The following is a 15,733-nucleotide window of genomic DNA, read 5'->3' on the forward strand; positions in this document are numbered from 1 at the left end:
CGTGTTGAGCCCCAGTGGCATTGCATCAGTGGCAGTTAAATTTAGATGGCTTCATGTGTCTTGGTGGCAGCAAGTACTAGCCTAGCATTCTTTTCCTAGCATCTACACCCAAGCCAAGCACCAAGACTGTCCCTTTTTATATAAAACATTAACTGCCTTTTACATGAAAAACAGCAAACAACAAAACTAATTTCTTATTGTAAAGAAGTCATAATACACTCTGCTGGTCAGAAACCATTAGTGGTCACAGAAATTGAACAGTCTTTTTCCATCTCTCTTATTAATGTCTGCCATCCTGCTAGCTCTCATTTTGCTTTCAGTGTCCATTTCCTCATCTTAACTGTCCTCATCCTCCCCCTCCCATATTTTGCTGTAATTCAATGTCACTCCTTCTAATCTTCATTGTTTCCTTGTGGTTATATAGCAGTTTGAAGTGGAAGCTACTGGTTGACTCAAAGAAAATAAATTTAAAAAACTGAAAGAAAAGAAGCAAAAGAACATGTTCTGACGTATTCTATTATTTTTAGCGTTCTATGTAAATTCTAAACATATTTTCTATATGTTGTGTCAATGCAGCAACTCACAAAATGCCAGCAATAGTAGACAACATCCCATGGAGAGAGCAGGCAAAAAGGCTCATACACGGGAGATCCAAACAAGAGAAGGGCTATGCAAAAAGAATAGTAAAATACAGCTATGGCAAGGCAAAAGAGTAGTCAAACATGCAGTAACAGGTCAGTAACAAAAAAAGCCATAAACAAAAGAAATGCAAGGTAGAAGAGAAAGAAGCTAGATTCAATTCCCGGCAAAAAAGGAACAGAAATAGGGGGGGTATTTATACCAACAGAACCAGGTGTGGGTAATCAGAAGCTTGGCAAGTTTGAACGTTGCAGCATCATGTGATCAGCAGAGTCCAGAATGTCTAGTGTTAGTGCATGCTGGGAGTTGGAGTCTTTAATGTGTGTATCAGAGTTGACCTGACAATGTCATGACTGACATTAGCACTGTATTAAGACCATTGTAGGTCTAACCTGATTGTCTTGCTGTCTTCTCAGGGGCCTACCAACATGGCATGTGATTAGCTAGCTGAAGAGATATAAGCTAATCAACTGAGTAAGCATTTCATCTACCACCAGTCTAGCACCCACTTTACTGTTTACTGCCTCCCTGGCACAAAGTGCCAATCCACTGAATGCACAGCTTCCCCCCAGTGGCACCCCCAGACACCCTGTATTGGTAGCCCAACTCAGAACGGGTTCTACGTTGGCCCCATATGGTTATCAGTAATGGGCCCCATCTGAGTTAGTCACTGTTTCTAGAGCCTAAATGGGACTCAATGGTTAAACATGGGACACATTTTGAAAAGCCCAACTGGGTCCCAGTAAAAACACAAAAACATACATACACTTCATGTATGAGGCTACTTCAATTTCTGAATCAGTTTTTTTTGCCTGATTTTGCTATTTATAGATATATATTTGAGTAAAATGAACATTGTTTGACTTATTCTATAAACTACAGACAACATTTCTCCCAAATTCCAAATATAAATATTGTCATTTAGAGCATTTATTTGCAGAAAATGAGAAATGGCTAAAAAAAACACAAAAAGATGCAGAGCTTTCAGACCTCAAATAATGCAAAGAAAACAAGTTCATATTCATTCAAGTTTTAAGAGTTCAGAAATCAGTATTTGGTTGAATAACCCTGTCTTTTAATTACAGTTTTCATGCTTTTTGGCATGTTCTCCTCCACCAGTCTTAAACACTGCTTTTGGATAACTTTTGCCACTCCTGGTGCAAAAATTCAAGCAGTTCAGCTTGGTTTATTGGCTTGTGATCATCCATCTTCCTCTTGATTATATTCTAAAGGTTTTCAATTTGCTAAAAAGTTTTGCCCATTTTACCAAAAAGCTCCACATGAGAATGTTGGTTAGGACTTAATCCTGAGAGCAACCCAAACCTGGACCTACCACAACTGACATCTACTAGTGGTCCATAAACCACCTGGAATGTGGTTTTGTGTGCAATTCATAGTTATTTTGTTTGATACTGTAACACTTTGGGTTTTTTTGGGATTGGCCTGTTTTACAACACGGTGTAGGTTTGTCTGGTTTCTGTTTTAAATGAAGAACAACAGTGTTTGAGATTCAAGGTTTGTTATGTCCATGTTCTTTACTTTAGCACTGCATTCTGTTAAAGCTACACTGAAAAAATACGGGTTTTTTTTTTCAGAATAAAAAAGTAAAAAAAGAATAGTGCTATTCAATATAGAACCAAAACAACTCAAAGAAACAAAGCAAAAGAACGTCAAAAGTCATAGAATAGCAGTATGTAATTTAATAATGAAGTATTACATCACAAGACAGCTTGGGTATCGCCACACCTGTGTAAGTGGTGAGGTGTTTTCTTGTGAGTGAAGTTAAACACTGGCCAGCATGTTCACGGTAAGGTGACTTAAGATGACTGGCGCCATCTGACTCGAATTGTCCATGTAAACAGATCGCATTCAGATTCAACGCAGGAGACCCCACACAAGTATCCTGCAGATCAGTGCTGGATTCTTTAGCCTATATCTACTAAATCAGATAGATGGTCTGATCTTAGCAATGAAGTAGTATCCCATGTGCCCACATGGCTCTGCCTCAGTGATTCTATTTTAAGATCCACAACATGATTTTTGTGAAAATGTCCTTAACTTATCAGCTCTACTCTACACAACTATGCAACATGCCCTGAGGAACAATCGACAAGTTCAGACTCTTCCAGAAGTGAAATCCAATGCTTTGTGTGATGTACAGGGGTTGGACAATAAAACTGAAACACCTATCATTTTAGTGTTTAGAGGTTTTATGGCTAAATTGGAGCAGCCTGGTGGCCAATCTTCATAAATTGCACATTGCACCAGTAAGAGCGGAGTGTGAAGGTTCAATTAGCAGGGTAAGAGCACAGTTTTGGTCAAAATATTGCAACGCACACAACATTATAGGTGACATACAAAAAAAAGTGTTCAAAAAAGACAAATTGTTGGTGCACGTCTTGCTGGCGCATCTGTGACCAAGACAGCAAGTCTTTGTGATGCATCAAGAGCCACGGTGTCCAGGGTAATGTCAGCATACTACCAAGAACGACGAACCACATCCAACAGGATTAACTGTGGACGCTGTAAGAGGAAGCTGTCTGAAAGGAATGTTCGGGTGCTAACCCGGATTGTATCCAAAAAACATAAAACCATGGCTGCCCAAATCACGGCAGAATTCAATGTGCACCTTAACTGTCTGTCGGGACAATTAATTATTGTGGTCTAAAACCAGGTGTTTCAGTTTCATTGTCCAACTCCTGTAACTTAGATGGGGATTCCAGTGCTGAAAAAGATTGCAAAACCCATTTGAGTGTGTAAATTACTTGCTTACTTGCATGTTTTTTTGTTTTTTGTTTTTTTCGATTCATACATATACCTACTGTATATGTGAGGCAGTGTGGCCTGGGGTTGTTTGTCATGTGGTGACTAATGCTTATGGCAGGAAATTACTTTGAACAGTTTCAGTTTGAGTTAAATGCCACGTTATGCTGTTCCAGTTTTCCATAACCATTAACTGCAAAGGCAGGTTTGATTGTGGTTGAATCACACTATAATAACACAACTACGTGTATTTTCACTGTCTAATTATGTTAACATCATCCTTAACCCTTATCTGACTTATTGCTAACAACACCTGACCTCCAGAAAGAACAAATAAAGGTTATATTTTTAGTAGAAACTCATAAAATGATCAGGGTGTATCATCATAAGGAGACATGTTGAGTTTAAGTATTGTCTTGAGTATCTTATGTCAGCAGAGCTTCAGACAGTATGTTCTCATTTTGAAATTTTTCACACCTAAATTTGAACCATTCAGCTCATTTACATCAACAAAAATATGTTCTGGAACCCGAAAAGAGTCATAGGTGCTTCAGTGTGAACCAAAAGCCAGACTGGTTCACTGAAAACACCAACGGTCTAATAATTTCAAGAAATATCAGAGTCATTTTTATCAAAAAACACACTATGTGTGTTTTAGCCTCCAATCCTGCTCACCACAGTTCCCTCAGTCCCATTTCCACACTCTGGGTTGGCAGGTATAGAACACACTAGCAGGCAAACAAACCAGCAGCCATGGATGGTAGCAACAAAACTGTTTTTGCAGAATCATGCAGCATTAGATTTAGAAACCTATGGTCTAGACAGTCAAGACTCCAGAAGAACCCAGAAGACAGATGCCAAGCAGGGTAATTTTCTCTTTAATAAGTAAGCACTAAATAGCCAATAATACAGAAGTTAGGTAACTTGTCACAAGCACTGGTAACCTAGTAGGGAAGGGCATTTCATATCATTTCAACATTTGCATGCTTACATTCATACTAGCCATTGTATGACACTGTGTCCTCAATCTGGCAACCCGCGGGAGCTTCACGTCTCGGCTACACTAGCGTTAATTTTCACATTTAAAGTCATTCTCATTCACATAAAAAACAGCAATTTATACAATGGCGTAGTGGTGACTTAGGAGGGTTAGAACATTTTCCTCTTGGGTTCAAGTCCCTATCTGGGTGGAGTTTCCATGTTCTTCCCATGTCTGCATGGGTTTCCTTTGGGGATTTCGAATAACTCTCACAATCCAGAAACATTGAGATCAGTTAAATTGGATATTCTCAAATTACCTACTTAAAAATTAAATACTCTAAATTGGTCTGGTGTGTATGTGTATGTGCAGGTGGACAGTAATTTCCGGTTGAGAGTACGCTGTGCGCTATTGGCTGCCGCTTCTCACCAGTGTGGGGATGAGAGCTGATGTGATTGTAAAGCGCCCTTGGGTTTCTAGAACCCTTCTTTATTCAGTCATTCATATATGCAATCTATTTTTGCAATATGCAATCCAAAAAATAAATTGAGCAATGATTTAAGATATAATAAATATACAAATGTTGAGTTATTCATACTACAAAAAAACATAAATACTAATACAGGTAATAATAACATGTGTAGTTACCTACTTTAATTAGGCCAATCTCACACTGAAACTTTTATTTACTCTTAAAAACCCATTAATAAATGCTTACTCCAAAAGCGAGTAAACAGAGTGATTAATCTCAATTAAGCACAGAATTCTGTTGTGATCAATCCAAGGAACGTGTTAATCATTTGACAGCACCAGTAATAGCATGTTGTGTCAGTGTTATATAAGGTTATTATTATAAGGTTATTTGAGGCTGAAGATGGAATGAAGTTGGAATGTAGGAATGCTAATTGACTAAATGCCTACTGTGCCCTCTGCCTCAGTGAAGAACCAGTAAAACAGTGGATACTGTCACTTGTTCTTTGCATGCCAGTCAGTATCTCGCCACCAAAATGTTGACGCCTGCAGGAAAGTGAGCGCTCCTGTCTGCGCAGTCATGCTGTTTTCATTTCCCTTCTACTAATCTTGCCTTCGCTGGTGCATTTCCTCTGGTCTCAGTTTCATGCCTGACTCAGGCTTTTTTTATGTGTGTGTTGTTTTGGTAATTCTTTGGATGTAAATGTGAAGCAAATTGCTGGGAACCGCTCGTGCCATCAGGAACTGGCGTTCCAAAAGCAGAAGATATTTGCAAGATTATAAGCTAAACGGTTTCGCTCATTTTGCATTGTTGTCTGCAGTGACCCAAGTTATGATTTTATTCAATTATTTATATGAGTAAAATTGAAGGTTAATCTGGAACTTTAGTAAGTTTAATTACTTTTTGGACCCATTTTGGTCCCAACTACAGTGATATGAACAAGTTTGGGCACCCCTGATGATTTTACTTTATAAATCATTGGTTGTTGTTGTTGTTGTTGTTGTTGTTGTTGTTTTTGCGTTATTTGTACGTAATTTATTGTTTTTATTTTAGGTTGCCATAGTAAGAGCTGGCCAGGGACTACGGATGAAAATTAGCCTTTACGGCTAACTCTGGCTTATTTTCTGATCCAAGATGGCGGCGCGTGCACACGCTGCGGCTTCTCTCCCCCCCGAGGAAACAGCGTTTTCGTGTTTTTTGTCTCGTAAGTCGCAGTGTTTTTGTACGTCTCTGTCGTGCGTTCACGTCCTGAAACGCACCTACAGCCGTGAGTTTCTGCTTGGAGTCGGCAGAAACTCACTTTTGGAGTTAAACCGCAGACTCCGAGAAGAACCAGTTCTTCACCAAACCAGTTCTTAAGCAGGTACGAGTATGGCCAGAGGGTTCCTCAGAGGCACTTCAGGACTGTTTCAGCACAACAGACTGGAATATGTTCAGAGAGGCTGCCACCCACAACACAGACATTCAGGAGTACACAGAAACTGTCTCTGCCTACATCACCAAGTGCACTGATGATGTAACCGACCTCAAGACCGTCACTGTTCGAGCGAATCAGAAACCATGGCTGACAGGAGAGGTCCACAAGCTCCTGAAGGCTAGAAATGCAGCCTTCAGAACAGGTGACCAGGCAGGCCTGAGGTCAGCCAGGGCCAACCTGTCCCGCGGGATCAGGAAAGCTAAGAGGCTGTACTCAAAGAAGATTTCCCAACACTTCAGTGACAGCAGAGACACACAGAACCTGTGGCAGGGTATCCAGTCTATCACAGGCTATAAACCACATCCACAGACCTGCGACAGCGACACATCTCTGCTGAACGACCTGAATGGGTTCTTCGCAAGGTTCGAGCCACTCAACAACACACCCGCCCAGAAATCCATCCTTCCTCCTGGTGACCAGGTGCTGACGCTGTCCCCAGACAGTGTGAGGAGAGCATTCAGCAGGATCAATGCTCGGAAAGCTCCTGGGCCTGACAACATTCCTGGCCGTGTGCTGAGAGACTGTGCCTGGGAACTCGCAGAGGTTTATACTGACATTTATAACACCTCTCTGAGTCAGGCGGTGGTTCCCACATGCTTCAAAGCCACCACCATCATCCCTGTCCCAAAGAAGGCATCGCCATGCTGTTTCAATGACTATCGTCCAGTTGCACTCACCCCAATCCTCATGAAGTGCTTCGAACGACTAGTCATGCATCACATCAAGTCTTTGCTCCCCCCCTCCCTGGACCCCTACCAGTTTGCTTATCGGTCAAATCGCTCGACCGATGATGCCATCTCCACTGTTCTCCACTCAGCCCTCACACACCTAGACAAGAAGAACACCTACGTCAGAATGCTGTTTGTTGACTTCAGCTCAGCATTCAACACAATCGTCCCCCAACAGCTCATACACAAACTGGACAGTCTGGGGCTGAGCACTTCACTGTGCAACTGGCTGTTAGACTTCCTGACTGGAAGACCACAGGCAGTGCGGGTTGGCAGCAGCACATCCAGCATCACCACACTGAACACAGGGGCTCCCCAAGGATGTGTGCTGAGCCCCCTTCTGTTCACTCTGCTGACCCACGATTGCACACCAGCACACACCTCCAACCTCTTCGTCAAGTTTGCGGATGACACGACGGTGGTGGGTCTCATCAGCAACAACAATGAGTCACACTACAGGAGCGAGGTGAGCCGCCTGGCCTCCTGGTGCAAACACAATAATCTCTCTCTGAACACAGAGAAGACCAAGGAGATTGTTGTGGACTTCAGGAGAACTCACACACTGCACACCCCTCTGTTCATCAACGGAACTGCTGTGGAGAGGGTGAGCAGCACCAAGTTCCTGGGTGTGCACATCACAGAGGACCTCTCCTGGAGCACCAACTCAGCGTCACTGGCCAGGAAGGCAAACCAGCGTCTCTACTTTCTCCTCAAGCTGAGAAGAGCTGGAGCCCCCACCCCCATCATGACCACCTTCTACAGAGGGGCCATCGAGAGCATACTGACCAGCTGTTTCACCATGTGGTACGGGGCCTGCACAGCATCCTGCCGCAGGACCCTCCAGTGCATTGTGAGAGCAGCTGAGAAGATTGTTGGCACCTCTCTCCCCTCCCTTCAGGACTTGTACAGCTCCCGCCTCACACGGAAAGCCCTCCGTCTGGCAGGAGATCCCTCTCACCCACTACACAGCTTCTTCAGCCTGCTGCCATCAGGGAGGAGACTGCGGAGTCTCGGGGCGAGGACCAGCAGACTGCGAGACAGCCCCATCCATCAGGCTGTGAGGATGCTGAACTCTCTTCCTGCTCTACCCCCATCCCAATCCTGCCCCCAGCACACACTCACTCAGCATCCTGACCCCCCCACTAATAAAGTACTGAAACTCTGCACTACAATGCACAAAGTACTGGTCCCTTCCAAACGGACTTGCACTACACAACACCTACACTACTGATATACTTGCACTGTCAATACGCACTTTAATTCCACTTAATTAAACTGTGAACTTTAAGGACTTACGCACCCATTCACTTTACCAGCCTTAAGCTATATACCATATACCGTATTTGCACTACTGTTATTTACTATTTTTACTGTCATTCCATCTCAATCACCATCAATATTGCACTATTGTCTTGCGTATGTTTATTGTGTCTTGCTGTATTGAACATATAGTGTCTCCCACTCTTTTATATTATAATTATATATCTATTTTTTATTTTTTACTTATATTTATATATCTATTCCTCCCCCACACCACTGCACCTTGTTTTTGTCTCATGTATGTCTATTTGTGTCCCTGCTGTATTGTACACATAGTGTCTCCCATTCTCCTTTATTATATCTATTATCTGTACTTGCTGTAAAATTGGGAAGGAGAGTAACGTAATTTCAATTCTCTGTATGTCCTGTACATATGCAGTATTGACAATAAAACTACTTGACTTGACTTGACTTTACAGTTGTTTTCTGTTGATTAATGAGCATTGTCCCTGTCAACTAAATAAATTAAAAAAATAAATAAATAATAATAATAATAAAAATTCAATTAAATATATTTTATAGCAGACGAGCACAGTGATATTTGAGAAATAACATGAAGTTTATAGGATTTACAGAAAGTGTGCAATAATTATTACAATTAAATTAGACAGGTGCATAAATTTAAGCACCCTTGTCGTTTTATTAATTTGAATACCTTTAGCACTAATTATTGGAACACAAAATTTATTCGGCAAGCTCACTGACCTTTGAGCCACACACACACATGTGAATCCAGTGAATCCAATTATGATTTGGCTCTGATTACTGTTTTGCACACTCTTGGCATCATTCTCTCAATGAGCTTCAAGAGGTGGTCACCTGAAATGGTTTTCCAACAGGCTTGAAGGAAGGAGTTCCCAGAGGTGTCATCTGGATTGGGTTCAGGTCCGGTGACTGTGGAGGCCAGGACATTTTTTGTTAAGTACATAAAACTCCACATGTGTTCATTCATAGTTCTGATGCCTTCAGTGAGAATCTACAATGTTAATAGTCATGAAAATAAAGAAAACATGGCGCCGAGTGGTCCAGCGGTCTAAAGCGCTGCCACTATGAGCAGGAGGTCGCAGGTTCGAACCCCCGCTCATGCAGCTTTGCCATCAAGCTGCCGGCACACAGAGGAAGCACAATTGGCCCTGCTCCCTCTGGGTGGGTAGATGGCTCTCTCTCCCCACATCACTCAGAGGGTGATGTCCACAGCACAGGGCATCTGTGAGCTGATGTACTGGAACCGAGTCGCTGTGCTGTTCTCTGAGTGTGCTGGCTGCTCAGTAATGCTGCATCAGCAGCAGCTCGAAAAGAAGCGGTGGCTGACTTCACATGTATCAGAGGAAGCATGTGTTAGTCTTCACCCTCCTGGGGTGTTGGGGCATCACTAGTGATAGGGGAGTCCTAATGAGTGGGTTGGGTAATTGGCTGCATAAATTGTGGAGAAAATGGGAAATAAAATTATTTAAAAAATAAATAAATAAAGAAAGAAAGAAAACACATTAAATGAGAAGGTGTGTTCAAACTTTTGGCCTGTACTGTATATTTAGAATTTTTTTTTTATTTTTGTACATCTGTACAATAAACACATTTATCTTTACTTTGTGATTCTGGGATTGTGTGGGAGTGTTTAACTTCTTGGATAACCTGATAGGAGAACCAGCAAGGCCAGTTTAGGCTAATTTTAAAAACCCTAATATCAGAATAAACAGTGAATAAGCAACTGTCCCAACACCTCTTTTTCCAGTCGTTTGTTTTTGTTGTATCATGGATTCCTGTCCTCACCTGTCTTGTGTGTGAAAGACTTATTTTAATCTTGTGATGTCAGAGACGGATTCTGTGGAAACTCCCTGTTACATCCTGTAATTTCCACCATTGTGAAAAATGAGGTGGATAGATGTGCATTCTCCTGAACTAGTGACACAAGACCCTGCTAGACCCGCTCTGCCCTCAGACAGCTGCCAAATGTGGGTAGGCGTCTGTGACGTAGAATTTGAAGGAAACCTGTTTTTGGGGTTTGTTTGAAAACTCAGTGCCAGTTATACACCATTAAACTACTAGTTTCTCTCAGTGTGAAAAATTCAACCTTCAAACTTCATCTTTATTAATACAGGAGCCATTTTTGAATGGCAGATGATTTGTGGTTTGGGGCAGTTCATTGGAAACACCTCCACTGTAGATGCACTTGCTTGTGCATAAGTACACTGTGAGCCTGAATAAGTTGAATTTACTTCAAAAAATTTGAGGAAACTGGTTGCCTTAAAAAAGTTAAGTAATGGGTAATGAAAACTTAAGTTAGCATAACTTAGAACATCAAGTTATTACAACTAAAGGGGAAGTTGATTTATATATTTTTTATTTTTGTTATACTGTAAGATCAGATAAGTTAAGTTTACTTTACTTTAAGGCAGCCAGTTTGCTCAATTTTTTAAGTAATGGGAAATGACTTATTTCTAAGGTAGCCCAGGGGGAATCACTACACACTGATGGTGAGTGTTAGTCAGAAACTGTTGGACACACCCAGTATGTAAATAGATTGTGACAGAAGCCAGTGGAAAAGAAGCTGCCAATGGCAACAGACTGAACTCAGTTATCATAAGTTGGTTCAACTCAAAGATCTCAGTTTGAATGTTTATGTTCCCACAAATGTTCAACTAACTGAAAATAGTTGAGTAATGCTTAGAAATATCCAATTTTATGTAAAACAGACTTAAATACTTTGAGTTCAAACAACTTCTGGGTTTACAGTGTAGTGTTAGGCTCAATCCCATTTCACCACTTACCCTTATGAGTAAAACCTAGAGGTAAGGTGAAGTAATACTCCTACATTAATGAATCCAAATGAAGGGTTCTGAGAAATTACTGGCAAGACGGCAGCACAAGTGACCACTAAAACCAACAAATGTAGTATTCCTAAATTAAGTTGTATTCCATGTAGTATACCCTAATATTTCATTAGGGCTGTCAACATTAATTAACCTTAACATGTATTTTTTTTTCCAACATGAATCAATGAGATAATAAAGTTTACAGAGCCCGCTGACATAATAGTTGTTTCAGTTAGATATATAAACCAGAAATTAGATTGATTTTTATTTTTCTTGAAATGTATGCACAAGGGATGCAACGGTACTTGGGCCACGGTTTCGGTTCGGTTTTGATATACTAATATAATTTAGCTCCAACATGCAGCACGTTTTTACCCCTTTCTATTTCAAATCAAAAAGGTGCTCCTACTCACTTTTGCAGAGCTGTTATTGCATAAAAAAGAACAGATGAATTCAAATCACAAAATGTATTATAAAAAAGGAATACATATTCCTACAATTTGTCAAAAACAGGCAAAATGAAATAAAGTGCAGTAATTGGAAATGTAAACATAAATATTTTTCAATCAACTCAACCAACAAACATTGTCAGCCGGTCACATACTTTAAGAAAATACCAAACTGATATACACACGTCTAAGAAAACTAGAACAAGCAACAAGAATCACAAATATGAACATGGTAAAATGCACCATCCAGTCAGGATAGTGACATACTAATCAATAACCACAAATAAAACATTAAAGTTGTTTCACTAGCGAGCCAGATAAGGAGCAGAACCAGACAGAGACAGATGGACAAACTCTATCACATATGTGGAATATTTCAAACACTTGATATCAGCTGTGATTGGTATTATTGAAAAGTGGGCACATTTATGAAGTAGTTGGTGACTATCTAACGTTTCAGAGCAGTTTCCAATGCCCTGCAAAGGGGGAATGACTCCAAACTAATGTTCATTGTTTCAGAATGGAATATTATATAAGCTCTTGAAATGTGTGTCTATATATTACTATACAGCTCTGGAAACAATTAAGTGAACACTTCAGTTTCTGAATCAGTTTCTCTGATTTTGCTACTTATAGGTTTATGTTTAAGTAACATTGTTGTTTTATTCTATAAACTACATACATTTCACCCATATTCCAAATAGAAATATCTTAATTTAGAGCATTTATTTGCAGAAAATGAGAAATGGCTGAAATAACAAAAAAGATGCAAAGCTTTCAGACCTCAAATAATGCAAAGAAAACAAGTTTATATTCATAAAGTTTTAAGAGTTCAAAAATTAATTTTTGGTGAAATAACCCTGGTTTTTATTATTATTATATTATTTTTAATTATTAAAATTTCTTGAAAACACAAATACATACACACAGACAAGTGAACAGACATTCTTAATTCCGTAAACCCTCCTCAGAACTATTCCAGGATGTAATGCATTTTTAACCCTGGTTTTTAATCACAGTTTTCATGCATCTTGGCATGTTCTCCTCCACCAGTCTTGCACACTGCTTTTGGATACCTTTATGCCTTTACTCCTAGTGTAAAAATTCAAGCAGTTCAGCTTGGTTTGATGGCTTGTGATCATCCATCTTCCTCCTGATTATATTCCAGAGGTTTTCAATTTGGTAAAATCAAAGAAACTCATCATTTTTAAGTGGTCTCTTAAGGTATGGTGATCACTTTGCATACTGCTATTGCATTTACCCTTTGGTATCTCCAAGCATATCCAAGAACAAAGCAAGGGTTTCTATTAAAGTGGCCACTGGATGATTGCTGGGTGTTGCTCAGTACATTCATGCATATGTACTGTGCTTTCGAAACTGGTAATGGACCATAATACGAAAACAGGTGAGATGTTAGCCACCACACCCTGATTGGAAATCGAACACATCCTGTTGGCAGCTTGTCCAAGAGCTCACGCTCTGATAAGAAAGTTGACAAATGTGGCACGCCTCCAAACATGATCACGCCAAGAGATTCTAGACCTACCAGAGCTCTTCTGACCTACAGTTCACAGCGGTTACGTCTTTCTGGGTGAGAACCGAACCTGGGTGAGCTACTAAATAAGGTAAGTGTGGAATAATAAGTGTGATTTTTCTTTGATATGGATTTCTGGACATCTTGAGAGGAATTGTAGATCTAAAAAGGGTATAAGATATTGTACTATTAGATGAGGTGCTTTTCTTTATACTTGGCAGATGCAGGAGAGCTCAACTCTGTTACTACTGTGCAATTAAATCCCCTTATATAAATGCATCAATATTTAATGACGTTTATTGTGTCCACAGTTTAGAACCTGTAAATGTTCTATTGAATAATATACAAAAGAAAGCATTGTATTGCTTTTATCTTGAAAAAAAAAAATTGTACACACACTGCTTGGACAAAAAAATTAAATAAAATAGTCACCATCCACCATCTGGATTTAACTAAGCAGTTGGTCAGGTCTAGGTTCAGCAACAGTATGTGCGGAAAGAATGAGGTCAGCTGACTACCTGAATATACTGAATATAGACCAGGTTATTCCATCAATGGATTTTTCCTTCCCTGATGATACAAGCATATTCCAAAATGATAATGTCAGGATTCATCATGCTGGATTTGTGAAAGAGTGATTCGGGGAACATGAGATCATCATTTACACACATGGATTGTTCACCACAGAGTCCAGACCTTAACCTTATTGAGAATCTTTGGGATGTGCTGGAGAAGGCTTTGCGCAGCAGTCAGACAATGGAAGATCAGTGCAAGATCTTGGTGAAAAATTAATGCAACACTGGATTGAAATAAGTCTTGTGACATTACAGAAGCTTATTGAAAAAATGCCACAGCAAATGCATGCCACAATCAAAGCTAAAGGAGCTCCAACCAAATATTAGAATGTGTGACCTTTTTTGATGGAGGCAGTGTATATATAAACAAATTAAAAATTGTCAAAAAACTATTTTGCATGACAGTTGCGATAGGATCAATGTTATTGATGACACATTTATACAAATTCCAGCACAAACACATACAACGCCTGATCAAGAATAGGACTCTCTGGAGCAGAAAAAAAATTGCATAAACATATTGGTACCATGTCCAATACCAGCTGTGGGCAAAAGTGAGCAACAAACACAGGATACACTATTTTCAACACCCTTGATTTCAGAAGAAACAATGAATAAGCAGGTGCCCAAATACTTTTGCCCACATGTGGATTGATTAAGTACAGATGCGAACAAAACCTTTGAGTCAGCAAGTTTCTCTACAAGCAAGTTTCTATTTCCAAGATAAAGGCATTAGCAAGTATATTTGTCATGTTAACCGAAGGGAAACTCTCAAGGCTTTCACGATTTTACAATTTTACGGTTCCTCTGAACTAATAAACACACAAAAAACAGTAAATGGACAAATATATTGGAAAACACCTGTTAATTGAATAATTGATATCAAGTGTTTCATTCAGTCTTAATACCACATACTAGTTCATCTCAAACAATTTGAATATCATTAAACAAATAGAATATTTTATAAGACCAATTGGTACTTTTGGCAGAGTGGGCAGTGTGCCAAGACCTGCTGGAAAATGAAATCCACATCTTCATGAAAGTTGTCAGCAGAGAGAGGCATGAAGAGTTGTAAGATTGTGTGGGAAAACAAAACTGCACTGACTTATATTACTATTATTTTACTTGATAAAACACAGTGGATCAACACCAGCAGAAGACATGTCTCTCCAAACCATCACTGCTTGTGGAAACTTCACACTAGACCTCAAGCAAAGACCTCAGAATTTTTGGTCAGTGATGGTTTGGAGAGATATGTCATCTGCTGGTGTTGATCCACTGTGTTTTATCAAGTACAAAGTCAGCGCAGTGTTTTCCTGGTAAATCTTACAGCACTACAGGATTTAATTTTCCAGCAGGATTTGGCACACTGCCCACACTGCCAAAAGTACCAATTGGTCTTATGTTAACATTTTTTGAGATGCCTTTACAAACATTCTTTAAAGAATGGGTGATTTTAGGGAGCTTACTGTATTCCAGCCCGATTTTTTTCCCTCCTAGATATTCCACCATCAGCTGTGATTGGTATTATTCAGTAGTGGAAACGTTTATGAACCACTGAAAGCAAATTAGAAGTGTGTGACCCTCTAACGTTACAGAGCAGTCTCCAATGCTCTGCTGAATCAGTGACTGCAGGGTTCAACACCTGCTGGTAGAGCTGCAAAGGGGGACTGACTCCATACTAATGTTGGAGTCAATAGATTTAGAATGAAATATCATTAAAACTTCTGTGGGGGTAATGTGTAGGTATCCCAATACATTTGTCTGTATATTATATCGTATATTCCTAGATTTTAAAAAGAAAATATCCAGTTTTATTTAGTTATTTAATTTTTTCGAGCCGTTCTTGTTTTGTTCCAGTTAATAATAAAAGTAAAAGATTTACTATAGTTACTTTCAATAGTCTGTAAAAAGCTTTGAGCAGCTACTTGTATAAAAAGAGTTCTTTAAATGGGGCGCCGAGTGGTCCAGCGGTCTAAAGTGC

At 39.8% G+C, this 15,733-nt stretch overlaps 1 protein-coding gene across 1 annotated transcript in view; it reads left to right on the plus strand.

The window, feature by feature from the left end:
- Nucleotides 1-15,733, plus strand: part of LOC103044296 (P2Y purinoceptor 13) — a 353,924-nt gene that overhangs the window by 40,672 nt on the left and 297,519 nt on the right. The gene's annotated exons all lie outside the window — the stretch shown is intronic.

This window comes from Astyanax mexicanus, chromosome 4, assembly GCF_023375975.1.
Source record: "Astyanax mexicanus isolate ESR-SI-001 chromosome 4, AstMex3_surface, whole genome shotgun sequence".
NCBI classification, from domain to species: Eukaryota; Metazoa; Chordata; class Actinopteri; order Characiformes; family Acestrorhamphidae; genus Astyanax; species Astyanax mexicanus.